Genomic DNA, 13242 nt, shown 5'->3' with positions numbered 1-13242 from the left:
TCTTTACTTGATATTATCCTGTGTGCGTGATGCCTGGAGCTGCAGCAGCCATCTTACAACCATGAGGAGAGTTATCCATAAATTGCTGGGAGTGGCAGAGCAGGAAAATGGAAAGAATGTGAGTTTTTGTTCACATCTTTGTGCTTTCATACTCAACAACCATATTAGATGAAATTATGAATCTCCTTTTCTCTCTGTTTCTTTTCCTTTTTACTTGTCTGAAGGTGACTGACAGCAATGGCCGAATGAGTCATGCTGCTAATTTACCTCCAAAGGTTTGTTCAGCACATCAGAAATATCTTTTCTCTTGACGAAAGAAAAAAGACAATGAAATGTGCACACCCTTCCCTTTCGTTGCCACCTTGAGTCAAGGGTTCCATTCCTTGCAGCTGGACACATTCTGAGAAAGCGTTTCGTGTGCATTACCTCATTTAATCCGCTCAGTAAACCTCTGAGATTATTAGTGTTATAGCCATTCGACACGGAGGCTCGGGGCAGGTGAGTGGCTTTCCCGGGGTCACAGAGATAGTTCAGAGGTGGGATTTGAGTCGAGGCTGTGAGATTCGAGAAGCCAACTGGGCTAAAGCCGCAATCTCCTTTTAAAAGTCTTTCCCTTAACACGTTTTTAGGAGGAAACCAGGACCCGGTTCTTACTTTTCCCTGGAAAGCTGTTATTATGGTTGGTGGGAAATTCGGAGTGGGCTGCGTTTCTCTGTGCACAGTTGATGGCTGCGATGATACGTTCCTGGCATCTTCGCTCCGAGAAAGGCCGCCATTGGTGGTTCAATATAATCAAATCATTTCTTGTGTAAACAGCCGTCTGGCTCGGGGTCAGCAGCAGCTCCATGAGCAGGAAGGTGAAGATGAAACTGCGTTTCCAGCCCCGGAAAGCAGTCTGCTCTTCAGCAGGAAAAGATCAAGGGTTAACGACGCGGAGCCGGGCGAAGGCAGCCGCTGGGGCCCTGAGCGGCATCAGGAGACGGCAACAGAGAATGGTTGTTAAATGGGTTTGTTACAAAACTTATTTTCTAATGTGATTCATGAAACACTTGCCAAAACATTAGGCACATCCTTCGAAAGCACAAGGGAACTAAAAAAAGAGAGGAAGAAAGAGAAAGAGCCTTCTAAAGTCAGTTACGGAACTCTTAAAAGAGTTAATATCCTTAATATACAAAGAGTTCTTGCAAAACAATAGGAAAAGGTAAACACCTTATTATAAATTGACTGCTCACAAATACAGAAGTACAGAAGGCAGGCACACTTATGAAGACAGGATCCACCCCGCCGGTAATCAAGGAAACGCAAATAAAAGTTACAACGATGTGTCATTTTCACCTATCAGATTGGCAGAGACAAAAAAAGATTGGCAATTCTCGGTGTGTCGGGAAATGTCATACTGTCACCCTCGGCTGAGGGACGAACGGAGTCTGCACCGTGATGCTCAGTGGGCAGAAATTTTAAAGCAACCCAGAAATTTAACTCTGTGACATTTATCCTGAGGATGTAATAGGCTGAGTATTCTGTGGACAAAAGTGTTCATTACAGTATCGTTCATAATAGAGAACAACTCGGGAAAAAAAACTCGAAATGCCAAACTGCAGGGGATTCATTGAGTCAATAGTGATAAACATGCATAATGCAATATTATATTAAAAATGAAACTGAGTTAAATAAATATAAAAATTATATTTAGCAGCTGGCCCGGTGGTGCAGCGGTTAAGTGCGCACGTTCCACTTTAGCTGCCCACGGTTTGCTGGTTGGGATCCCGGGTGTGGACGTGGCACCACCACTTAGCACGCCATGCTGTGGTAGGCGCCCCACATATAAAGTAGAGGAAGATGGGCATGGATGTGAGCTCAGGGCCAGTCTTCCTCAGCAAAAAGAGGAGAATTGGCAGGAGTTAGCTCAGGGATAATCTTCCTCAAAAAAAAAAAAAAAGTTATAGGGGCTGGCCCCGGGGCCGAGTGGTTAAGTTCACGCGCTCCACTGCAGGTGGCCCAGTGTTTCATTGGTTCGAATCGTGGGTGTGGACATGGCACTGCTCATCAAACCACACTGAGGCAGCATCCCACATACCACAACTAGAAGGACCCACAGCAAAGAATATACAACTACGTACTGGGGGGCTTTGGGGAGAAAAAGAAAAACAATAAAATCTTTAAAAAAAAAATCTAACATAAAAAATATATATATTTAAAATACTAATTAAAAATGGCAATATAGAGAGATGACCATGACGTAGTATAGAGAAAAGCATCTTCACATGCCTGATCTAATTCCTACTAAGTCGTGTGCATGTGTGCACGTGTGTTCAAGAGTGTGTTCTCAAGGATGTTCACCACGATGTCAGCACTGTTGACTTCCGGGCAGTAGGATTTTCAGAAATTTTTACTTTCCTTTAAGTCAGTTTCTCAGCCTCGGCACGACTGACATTTGGGGCTGGAGAACTTTTTGTTTCGGGGCGTCCTGTGCGCTGCGGGGTGTCGAGCAGCACCCCTGCCTCCCTCCGACAGAGGCCAGGAGCACCCCCACCCCAATCACAACAACCAGAAATGTCTCCAGACTTTGCCACAAGTCTCCTGGGGGACGAAACCGCCCTGGGTTGAGAACCCCTGTTTTAAATACTTTTCTGCATTATTTAAATATTTTAACAACAGGCATGTATTGTTATCACAATCAGAAAAACAAACACATTAAGAAAATATCCAGTAAAGTCATTTGTGGCTTTGCGAATTGGCTGTGGGTTTGGTGGGTGGAATTCACTCGGGGAGCAGAGAAATCTGTTATCTTCTTGCCTTTGATCCGAGGTTCTGGTGAAACGTCTGGGCTTTTGGCAAAGTTTTCCCTGGATTGGTCTTTGCTCAAAGAACAACTTCTTTTCCCTCCAGATTTTAATGCTATAGTTCAACTCCCAAAGTGGGTGTCTCGACTCTTGTGCCCGCTTTCTCTCCTCTCGGTGACTGCCCCCGTTTTGGGGAGCAGCCACACTTCTCTCACGTAGCCCTCCTTTTGAGGGGAGCTGGCTGTCCTCCCGGCTCCAAGCCTGAGCTGATTTTCTCCATCTCACTCTCCAGCCGTGGCTACTGGCTTAAGGATGGACCTGCAACCAGTTTGGTCCATTGAGTCTAGAGGCAACTCAGTACTGCGGGCTTCTGGAAAAGATGTGTTCCCTGCAAAGAGACCTTTTGCATCTGAAGAGAGCGAGGCCTGGAACTGCTGAATTCCAACACCGTGAAGAAAACCAGCCAGAGGAAAAGATCAACACATAGAAACGGGCAGAGCTGCGTGAAACACAGAGGAAAAGAGTTGGTGCCCTGATCAAGCCAAGCCTGAAGCTCATCCCTCTGCTAGGCTTTCTGTTTATGGGAGCCAATAAATCTCCTTTTTAGTTAAGTCAGTTTGAGCTGAGTTTCTACTACTTACAGCCCAAAACTAACTGATACAACCCTCTATGATGACAGAAATCCCTCCCAAACTTCTGCTTTCATGTCATTTCAGCAAAAATGTATAGGACACTTACTGGATGCCAGACCTGATGCTCGATCCTGGAAAGGCAGAGATGACACAGTCACTTCTCTGGCAAACGTGCTGCCTGGTTGGGGTGAGAGGGATGGAGGGAGGACAGCAAAGAGGCAATGTGACCTGTGCTGTGACCCCAGGGACACAACCCTGGCATGGGGTGGGGCGAGGAAATGCTGCCTGAGCCGGTCTCAGAGGGAGCGTGGGGCGAGGGGGCGGGATGCCCGGGCGGAGGGGCAGCACGGTCGCCACCCGGACACTGAGAGGCTTCGATGGGCTCGGGCAGGGGAGCCACCTAGAGGAAGAGCAGAGCTGGCAGGTAGGGGAGGGGTGACCTAAGGACCTCAGGGGACCCTGCAGAAAGGGTTGGGTCCCCAGGGAGGGCCCTGAAGCTTCGGGCCATCGTCCCTTGCCTCCTCCGTCCCCTGGTGCCACCCTGTGTTGGGGGGGGGGTGGTGGGGGCGGCATGTGTCAAAGCCCAGTTTTCATTTCCAAGGATGGAAAGTCCAAGGTGTCAGTCAAGATGGCGTTTACGACTAACATTCCTTCAGCAGCATTCATCCCACATGAGCACCACACGGCGGAGGGCAAAGACCAACCTGGGCTCGCCGCCTGGTGGGGGACAGATAACCACCTAGTGATTCTAAAACACGTAACCCTCCGCCATGCTCTGTGGTCCTCGGATCCAGGCGTTTGATGTTCCAGGGAGGTCTGGGGAGGCTTCCTGGAGGAGGTAGCACTTGAGCTGAGAGCTGAAGGGTGAGAAAGTGTTCCCTCAGCAAAGCCAGGGAGGAAGGGGTTTCAGGCAGAGGGAACAGCTTGTGCAAAGGTGCTGTGGCAGGGAGGAGTGTGAGGCTGAAGGGCTGAGTCCTTCCCATTACACTGTGCTTTTCATGGGTCCTGGCAGCAGGCATGTATTGTTACCACACTTTCAGGTAGGTCTTGTTATCCCATTTTATCCATGAGAAAACTGAGACACAGAGAAGCCAAGCGACCTGCCCAAGGTCACACAGCCAGGAAGCAATGGAAATGGGAATTGAACTCCTGTTCCTGATCCTACCCCAGTACGTCTCTCCTGGGAGTCAGCCAGCAGCTTTCCGTCTGACAGAATATTGTTCTTCTTTGAGAACTCAGCGGTTCTCAAAGTGTGGGCCAAGGAACCCTGGGGTCCCCTTCCAGGGGGTCACAAGATTATTTGCCTTTTCATTCTCATTCTCGCACGAGTGTGAAGAGTTTGAAAAGTTCATCCATAGGTATTTAGACCCCACATTACAACCAAACTGAGAAACCGCCACTGGCGCGTCTCGGGGCGGCAGCAGAGAAGAAAGTCCACAGCCGGTCGACGTCCCCCCAACCGCGGCGTCCGTGGGGCCATTTTCTCCAGATGCTGAGACGAGGGCAGCGGCAGAGCGCGGGCCAGAGTCTCCCGCGAGGCCGCCCGCGGAGAGAGTTGCAAAAATGTCAACAGTGCCACTAATGCCAGTTTCTCACTCCATTTTTTCTTTTTGAAATATAGAGTCATTTATTACAAAAATGTTATATTAACATGGACTGGCTTTATCATGCTGTTTAAGTGAATAAAATAAACATTTGCAGAATTTCTTAGTGTTCATTTCTGATACGAATACCGATGGGTAGGATCCACACGAACAGGGGCTCCTTGGGACCCTCAGTAATTCTGGAGCAGAGGGGTCCGCATGCCGCCCTCCCCCATGCGCCCTCCTGGGCCACCACTGGGAGGGGACGGGAGGGAGGGGACCCCAAGCGCAGGGAGCACGAGAGGCTTCCTGGCTGTGCGTTCAGAGCCGAGGGGGCGAGAAGAACTCGCATCTGGAACCAGCCCCCTGAGAGGGCAAGGCCCCGCCCAGAGCCAGGAGCTGGGGGCCCGGCTGGGGGCCCAGGGGTGGCAGGGTGGCCCCGGGCTGAGCCCGAAGGGGCCTCAGGGAGGAACAGCTTCGGACAGGTGGCCCCGGCCAGGCCCTTGGAGTGGCCGGCACACGGGCGATGGGGAGGGGACAGCCGCAGCACCGTCTGGGGCCTCGAGGTGGGAACCGGCCCCCCACAGACCCCCGTCCCTGCTCTCATTCCCGTCCCCAACACCTCAGCCCCTCAGAGGGTCTGGCTCTCATGGGAAGTGGGAAGGGGTCGAGGGAGCAGCGAATCAGCCCCAGACGGACAGCACGAAACGGAAATTAAGTTCCATTTGGAACAAAACAACACAAACAAAAGCTGTCCGCTTGTGAGCTGGGACCCGTGCTCTCCACATTCAAATGCCCCACCTGTATGGGATGTGACTTTCCGGCCAGGCCTCTTTCTTTGGGCATCAGAGACGTTGAGTCCCTTGCCCAAGGCTGCACAGCAGGAAGGAGCAGAGCTGGGATTTGCACCCTGGCTCCGGGCCCCAGGCCCTTGACCCTCAAGCTATGCTGCTGAGGGAGGTTGTTCGTCCCCAAGGCCTGGGCAGGGGCTCAGAGGCCGAGACTGGCGCCGCAGCCCCTGAGGCTGGAGGTTTGGACCCCAAGGCCCTCGGCGGGCAGAGGGCTGCAGCTGGGCCGGGCCGAGTCCCTGGGAGGCGGGAGAGGCTGGCAGGACAGGTTCCTCCAGGTTCTCTCCTGAGCTGGTGGTTTCCCGCAGCCTCACACTCTTCCTGGAGATGCTCTGGACACGGCCCAGAGAGGCCAAGAAGTGGGTCAGGGGTCACACAGGGAGTGGCAGGAAGGCCATGGCCACACCTGAGAGAAGCAGAGGCCCGGGGCAGAGCTGGGTCCCTGCGCCGGCCCGTGGAGGGCTCTGGGGAGGCGAGTGGGCTCCTGACCCAGGCTCCTCATCCTTGTCCTGATGCTGCCCCCTCACCCGCACGTCCAAACATCATGACTGGCAGTTTTATGCCCTAAATATCTCTCAAATTGGCCCACGTCTCCTTGCCTCCACGGCCACCCCGGGCCAGGCCGCCAGCTTCTCCCACCTGGACCGTGGCTGTCACCTGTCTCCACCCTCACCCACTGACGTCTCTTCTTCACACGCCGCCGGGGGTCCCGATAGAACCCAAGTCATCACCTGTCCTTCCTCTGCCTACAACCTTCCATGGCTCCCAACTCACTCGGGAGAAGGTATAAACCCCCTGCGCCGCAGACCCCCTCCCGGCCCTCTTGCCTCACTCCCGCCGTCCCCCACCACCTGCCCTCCGACCCGCCGCTCCAGCCAGATGGAACAACGCGATTTCTCAACGCCCCACGTGCTGTCCACCCTCCAGACCGTTGTACATTCCATTCCCTCTGCCTGGAATCCTGTTTGCTCTGTTTTTTCCCTTTTCTTTTTTCTAAATTGAGATGAAATTCGCATAACGTGAAATTAAGCGTTTTGAAGTGGACGATTCAGTGACGTTTAGAACCTTCGCGATGTTGTGCAACCGACTTTCTGACGCCACTTCTGCTGATCAACCGTTTCACCCTTCTCGCTGTTCAGAGGTCACCTGCTAGACATCACCTCCCCGGGGAAGCCCCTCTGGACCCCACCTCCCACATTGTGGGGTAGGGGCCTCTCTGTGTTTCCCCTGTGCAGCACGGACCCCACAGTGCTGCGTTGGCCTCCTGATGTGTGTCCCCACCAGAGGGGGGCTGGCTGAGGGCAGGGACCCTGTCTGAGTCTTTGCAGTATCTCTGGCGCCTGCACATTATACGGATGTGGGACATGTTTGTTGAATGACTAACCAACTGTTGGGAGGAATGTGGACCTGTCTTCGTGGAGCTGACGTCCTAGGGGGCACGGGGATAAACAAACGACCTGACAGTCACCAGATGACGTTGTCAGGTCTCCGATGGCAGATCGTGGGAGCACCTGGAAGATTGCGGGCCCTGCCTGGGGCTGGGGACGCCCCCGTGGGTGGCGTGGAAGGGGAGCTGAAGCCGGAGAGGAGCGAACGGGATGAGGGCAGAGGCGGGTAGAGGGTGTACCTGAAAGAGAGAGCAGCGGGGACTCTAGCCGGGCCCCGAGGGTCCCCGCCAGGGCGATGCTCCCCCGGGGAACCCGGCCGTGTCTGGAGACGTTTTCGGCCGTCACAGCTGGGGAGGCGGCTGCTGCCAGCATGGAGCGGGTGGAGACCAGGGGTGCTCGGGACCCCCCGGTGCTCGGGCCCCCAGCACAGAGAGTGATCCAGTGGGGCTGGAGCACCCTGGCCTGGAGGCCGGCCCTGGGGGACCGGAAGTTGCGTCCGGCTGGAGCAAGGATGCTGGGAGAGCTCGGCGGAGGGAGGCTGGGAAGATGTTTGGGCCACAGCGGCCTCATCCCGGGCTTTGGATTTGGGAACTTGGGGGTGGGGGCTTCAGCCGAAGAGAGGACTCAGGGAAGGCAGGACCTGCTGAGACTCAGGGTTCAGAAAGCCACCTCCGGCCATAGCGAGGACTGGACTCTGGGGGTGCCAGGGTGCAATGTGGGACTCGGGGGAGTCAGGGAGGGCCTCCCTGGGGTGGTGACATTTGGGCCGAGAATGAGGCACTTGTTTGATCAGGGAGCTGAGAAGGCTGGGCCAAGGGCACAGCACGTGCAAAGGCCCTGCGGTGGGAACCAGCTGAGTGGGCTCTGGAAATGGAGAGGAGGCCAGCATGAGTGAGGTGTGGACATTACTGAGGGACGCCAGGCGGGGCCTCAGGGGCTTTGACGAGAACTTAGGGGTTAGTCTAAGAGCGAGCGGGAGTCCTGGGAGGGCTTTTCCCCGGGGGAGGGACAGGCTATGCCTCAGGCTCCAACAGGATCCCTCTGAATGGACCACAGCGGCGAGGACGGAGCAGAGAGACCAAGGGGGACTCTTCTGCCGTGGTCCAGGTGAGCCGGGATGGTCCTGGGTGGCCCCTCACTGTCAGAGCTGCAGGCCCCCGAGCCGGCGGCGTGAAGTCCACAGTAAGACGAGGGGCGGAGAGCCCCTGGCACCCGGCTCGGGCGTTACCAGTCATCAGCAGATGTTACTGTTACTGCGTGATGGTTGTTACTCGGGCACAGAAGATAGTGCCCCGCTCTCCCCTCCAGCCGCAGGGCCAGTTTTGGCTCCAAGTCACCCAGGACGGTAGAGCCGACAGCGGCCCAGGACAGAGCCCGTGTGACGCTCCGGGCACTGAGCCCTGGGGACGTTCCCGTCACGGTCGACAGCTTGTGAGAAATGCGGTTTGCGAGGCGCCAGCGTGGGGGGCGGGCTGCGGGGCTGCGGGGCTGCGGGGCCCCCTGTTCAGAGCCGGGGTCCCTGGACAAGCTCCCGCCCCTCGGAGCCTCGGTCTCCCTGTCCACCACGTGGGAACCCTGACCTCCCGCACAGGTGGCCGGGAGGCGGGACTGGGCCGGCCCGCTCTGCTCTGGAGACGCAGGAGGCGACGACCAGCCTTCTGGGGACGGGACGCCCCCTTTGAGAGCTGGGCCTCTGGCTGGGCACTTCCACCGTCTCCCGTAGACCCTCAAGCCACCCCCTGAACTGTCCTCCCGCTGCGGACGAGCACAGAGAGGCCGGGCCAGGGGCCAGGCTTGCCCTCCCGGCCGAGTGCCCCGCCTGGCCCCCAACGACAGTCACCAGCCCGCCATCCCGAGCCAGGACGTGAGGACAGATGGTGGCAGATCCACAGACATCCGTTGCACAATTGAGGGTGAAGAACGTTGTTTGTAATTAAACAGGAGAACTCAGACAGCAGCGGCCCCGCGGCAGCCCGTCCCGCTCAGGAAGGGAGGCTGCTCTCTGGCAGCCTGGAAGATTCTGGCTGGGGCGTGGGGGCACCAAGCCTGTGGAGGGCGGCCCTGTCTGCCTGCTCCCTACACCCCCGGCTCCCCCTCTGCCAGCTCCGTGGCCCTCCTCTCTTTGTGCCCCAGCTTCTGAGCTGGTGGCAGGAGCAGGGCTTGCCCCAGTTCTGTCTCAGCAGTTCCCACCCCAGGGCCTTTGCACTTGCTGTTCTCCCTGCCTGGAAGATGCTTCCCGCACCTCGATCTCCCCAGGGCGGCCCCTTCTCCTCCTTCAGGACACAGCTCCTAGAGGCTCCTGGACCACCTGTCACTGTCTATTTTCCCCATAGTACCCGCCATCTGGAAGCATCCCGCCCATGTCTGTGCTGATTCACCTGCGGCCCGGCCCGGCCCTGGAATGTCAGCTTCAGAAGACAGGGAGCTTGTCACACTCACTGCGTGTCCGCAGTGCTCACTCGGTGCCCAGCACACAGTGGGTGCTCGATAAGCATTCGTTAAATAAACAAGGCTCCTGTGTCGCCTCGTCCCTTTTGATCTCAGTCTCTGTCCCCCCGCAGTGAGGCCATTGTACAGATGAGGGAAACTGAGGTAGGGGGAGGGGGCGCACCTTGTGGGCTGGCCCCACGAAGAAAGCATCTGCCAGCTGGCGGCCGCCAAGCAGGGCGCCTAACCACTGCCTGGGCTCTCCAGCAGGGCCCCCGGGGTTAGTCTCTGCCATGCCTCGGCTGGGTGACCTGAGACGAGCGACTGTGCCTCTCTGTGCCTCAGTTTCCTCATCTTAGAAACAGGATGGTTATTCTTAACTTCCGGAGTTATTCTTGCGAGGGTGAAATGAGTTAACACACAAGAAGTGTTGCGGCTGGGGGAACCCAGTGGCTGTCAGCTATATGGGTGCCTTTTGAGTGAAGGAGGGGCCGTAATTGTCCCATTTCAGAGATAGGGAAACTGAGGCCCGGGGAGGTGAAGCTAGTTAAGCAATGGACTATCAAGCCCCTGTCTGTCCAACTCTAACGGCTGCCCTTGTACAAAGACGATGGTGCTAGGGGAAGCCAGGCCTCAGGACGCCCTGGTCATGGAAGGCCGGTGACACTCGCGTCCAGGGCCTCTCCCCGAGAGGCAGGTGTCGGAGACCACACCGTCACGGCCCCCATTTCCACCAAGGAGCCCCTCTCTGCCATCCTCAGTGCATGGGGTTGAAGTGGTGCTGACCTCAACCCCAGCCTCAAGGATGACCCCGTGAACCTGGTCACAGAACCTGATGGTCACAGAACCTGGCCACGGGCCACAGGGTTTGGTTCTGAGATGGCCACACAACCCAATCTAAGCCAACGAGAACCAGTTCTGAGACTTTTATAGGAATAGTTGAGAAAGAGCGCTCGGTTTTTCTGAGTTGCTTGGCTGATGTGGTAACAGTAACAGTAATAGTAGTAATAAAATAATAGTTACTATTATGGAGCTTTAGATGTGTTAGGTGCTCTTTAGTGCTTCACATACATTAATTAACTCAGTTAATCTTCCAGAGACACGGAAAGCTGATGATATCATTCAAGCACCTGGATCCAGCTATGCCTGAAGCAAGAACACCCCTGGATTATTTTTTTTTTACATGACCCAATAAATTCTCTTTTGCTTAAACTGGTTTGAGTTGGGTTTCTGTCCCCAGGAACCGAGAGAGCCCTGACTAATCCACCTGCCTTCCTGACATTATCTAAGCTTCTATCTCTCCATCATTACGGTAGCCGCGGCGGCACGCCCATTAACTGTTTTATGCCTGTCACTGACTCACAGGTTTCCACTGCCGTTCTTGGTCCGTCCTGCCCATGTGGAGGCCGCCGGTCTGCCCCCTTTCCCGTGTGCCCCGAGCGGCAGAGTGGGCGTGCGGGCGTGTGTGCACGCCCTTGTTCCAGGAAGGTGCTCTGTGGGGTTTGCCTGGCCCCGAAACAGACCTCGTTATTAGCGTGACGGCGGTTAATGAGGAGTCCCAGTGCCTCCCCCGGCCAGCTGCTTTGCATGCGGGTGAGCTCACCGTCCTCCCCATGGACCTGCGAGGCGGACGCTGCCGCCCAGTTCAGAGACGAGGAAAACAAGGGCCGGAGAGGCAGGCCTGAGCCGCGAGGCTCCGGGCTCCTGAGCGCAGCGTCCACGCCCCCGACTCCGGAGCTGGGCCCTTCCAGATGCGAGGCCCCAACCCGGGGCTGGAACTCGGGGTCCACTCGGCTCAGAACGCATGTGTGGAATCCGTACGTGTGGAGAACACACACATGCGGGCATGAAATAGGCGTGGGAGCTGTACGTGCAGGACGTGTGAGTGTGACATGCGTAGGCTCTGTGTGCCTACGGTGTATACACAGAACGTACGTGTGTGTGTAGAATCTACACGTATGTAGAGTGTGAGATTGTGAGTGTGTCTCACACGTGTGTACGCTCCCCGTGCTTTCGTCTGTCCGGTCTCTGGGCAGCAGGCAGGTTGTCGAGGAGAGAGAACAGCGACCCCTTCTTCTCCGCCCTGGCTGGCCACTGTCACCTCCCATCTGGACAGCCGACTGGCCTCCTCCCCACTTCCCCCTCCCCCCCCCGAAGTCCGTCCTCGGCCCTGGGTCAGAGGGAGGCTGGAGCACCTAGATCCGCCAGGGCCTCCTGTGCCCGGAACCCTCTGTGGCTCCCGCCTCACTCAGAGTCCTCACCACAGCCAGCAGGCCCTGCCTGGGCTGCCCCTCGGGGCCTCCCTGACCTCGTCCTCCTCCTTCCTCCTGCCCGGCCTCAGTGGCCTCCATCCCACCGGGCGCACTCTGTCCTCAGGGCCTTTGCACGTGCAGTTCCGATGCCTCAGATATGACTTCGCTCAATTCTCGGCTGAAATGTCGCCTCCCCAGAGAGCCCTTCTCTGACCACTCACCCTGCCTAAAACACCGCCCGGGTCACTCTAGCTTCCCATCCTGCTCTGATGGCCTCGGGACTCTCCCCCGGGGCAGTCTGTGCTGGCCGTGTTGCTCATCGGCCACTGCCTCTCTCTCCCACTGTGACTTCAACTCCATGAGCGCGGGCACTATGTCTCCCCACCCCGAGCACAGCGTCTGGCGCACAGTAGGTGTAGGTGCTCAGCCAGCGGCCGACAGGTGAGGGGTATCGGCAGGCACAGACCCAGCGGCATCGGGCCAGACCCAGTCGTGTCCAGTCTCCTCTCGGGCCACGACGATTCCCGCTGCCTCGCCTGGTCTCCCACCACCGTCCTCTCCGCAGCCCCTCCCTGACCTTGAGGCCCTCCCCCCCGATCTTGCCCCAGAAAAGGCTTGGATTCCTCGTGGGGGCTTGGTGTCCCGCCTGACCCCGCAGTGCTGGCCTGACTGCGGGGCTTGTCTCCTGCAGGTCCCGGGGCAGAGAGCCACGGCCCCACGGCCCCCGGACCCCGGGACTAGACCCCATCCACTAGGCTCTGCACCGTCCTTCCTGCACTCAAGGTGCTGCCCCCGCCTCGCATTACCACAGAGCACAGGCAGGGGACAGGCTGCCACACAAGGTGCCGCATTCCAGAACCTTCCGGAAGATTCTGGGCTGTGCTGCAGGCCTCAGCTGCCCCGAACCCCAGGTTCACCCGCTATTTCCTCCTCATTCGGGACTAGATGTTAACAAACAGTCCCTTACTCTGCTCGTACTGAGTTGTCTATTTTTAAAAAGAGCAAAAAAGGAAGTGTCAGGAGCCGCCCCGGGGCGTATTCCCTCCAGCCGAGCCCAGGAAGCCCGTCCTCAGGGGCCGCCCCGGCCACCCCAAGGGGACCTGGATCCAGACAACCGAGGTGGCCTCCTTCCGCAGCAGACGGAAAAGCGAGGCCGCGGTCGACTCCGACGCCGAAGGGCTCTGTGAGGCCAGCGCCACTCTACGGTGACAGCTTTCTCCAGATAAAGTTCACATGTCACACAAGTCCCATTTACGGTGTACAATTCAACGGTTTTTAGTGTGTTTATGGAGGGATGCAGCCTCCCCCACAAGCCACTTTACCTCCCAA

The 13242-nt window shown here is 56.7% G+C and overlaps 1 non-coding gene across 1 annotated transcript; it reads right to left on the bottom strand.

Moving 5' to 3' along the window:
- Window positions 1-212: 212 nt before the first annotated feature.
- LOC111770080 (small nucleolar RNA SNORA19) lies at window positions 213-340 on the bottom strand. Its single transcript, XR_002803024.1, has one exon. It is a non-coding gene; the product is annotated as a small nucleolar RNA SNORA19 (small nucleolar RNA).
- Window positions 341-13242: the final 12902 nt, after the last annotated feature.

The sequence above is a fragment of the Equus caballus genome, chromosome 22 (genome assembly GCF_041296265.1).
Source record: "Equus caballus isolate H_3958 breed thoroughbred chromosome 22, TB-T2T, whole genome shotgun sequence".
NCBI lineage: Eukaryota > Metazoa > Chordata > Mammalia > Perissodactyla > Equidae > Equus > Equus caballus.
This window is presented reverse-complemented; position numbering and strand designations above follow the sequence as displayed.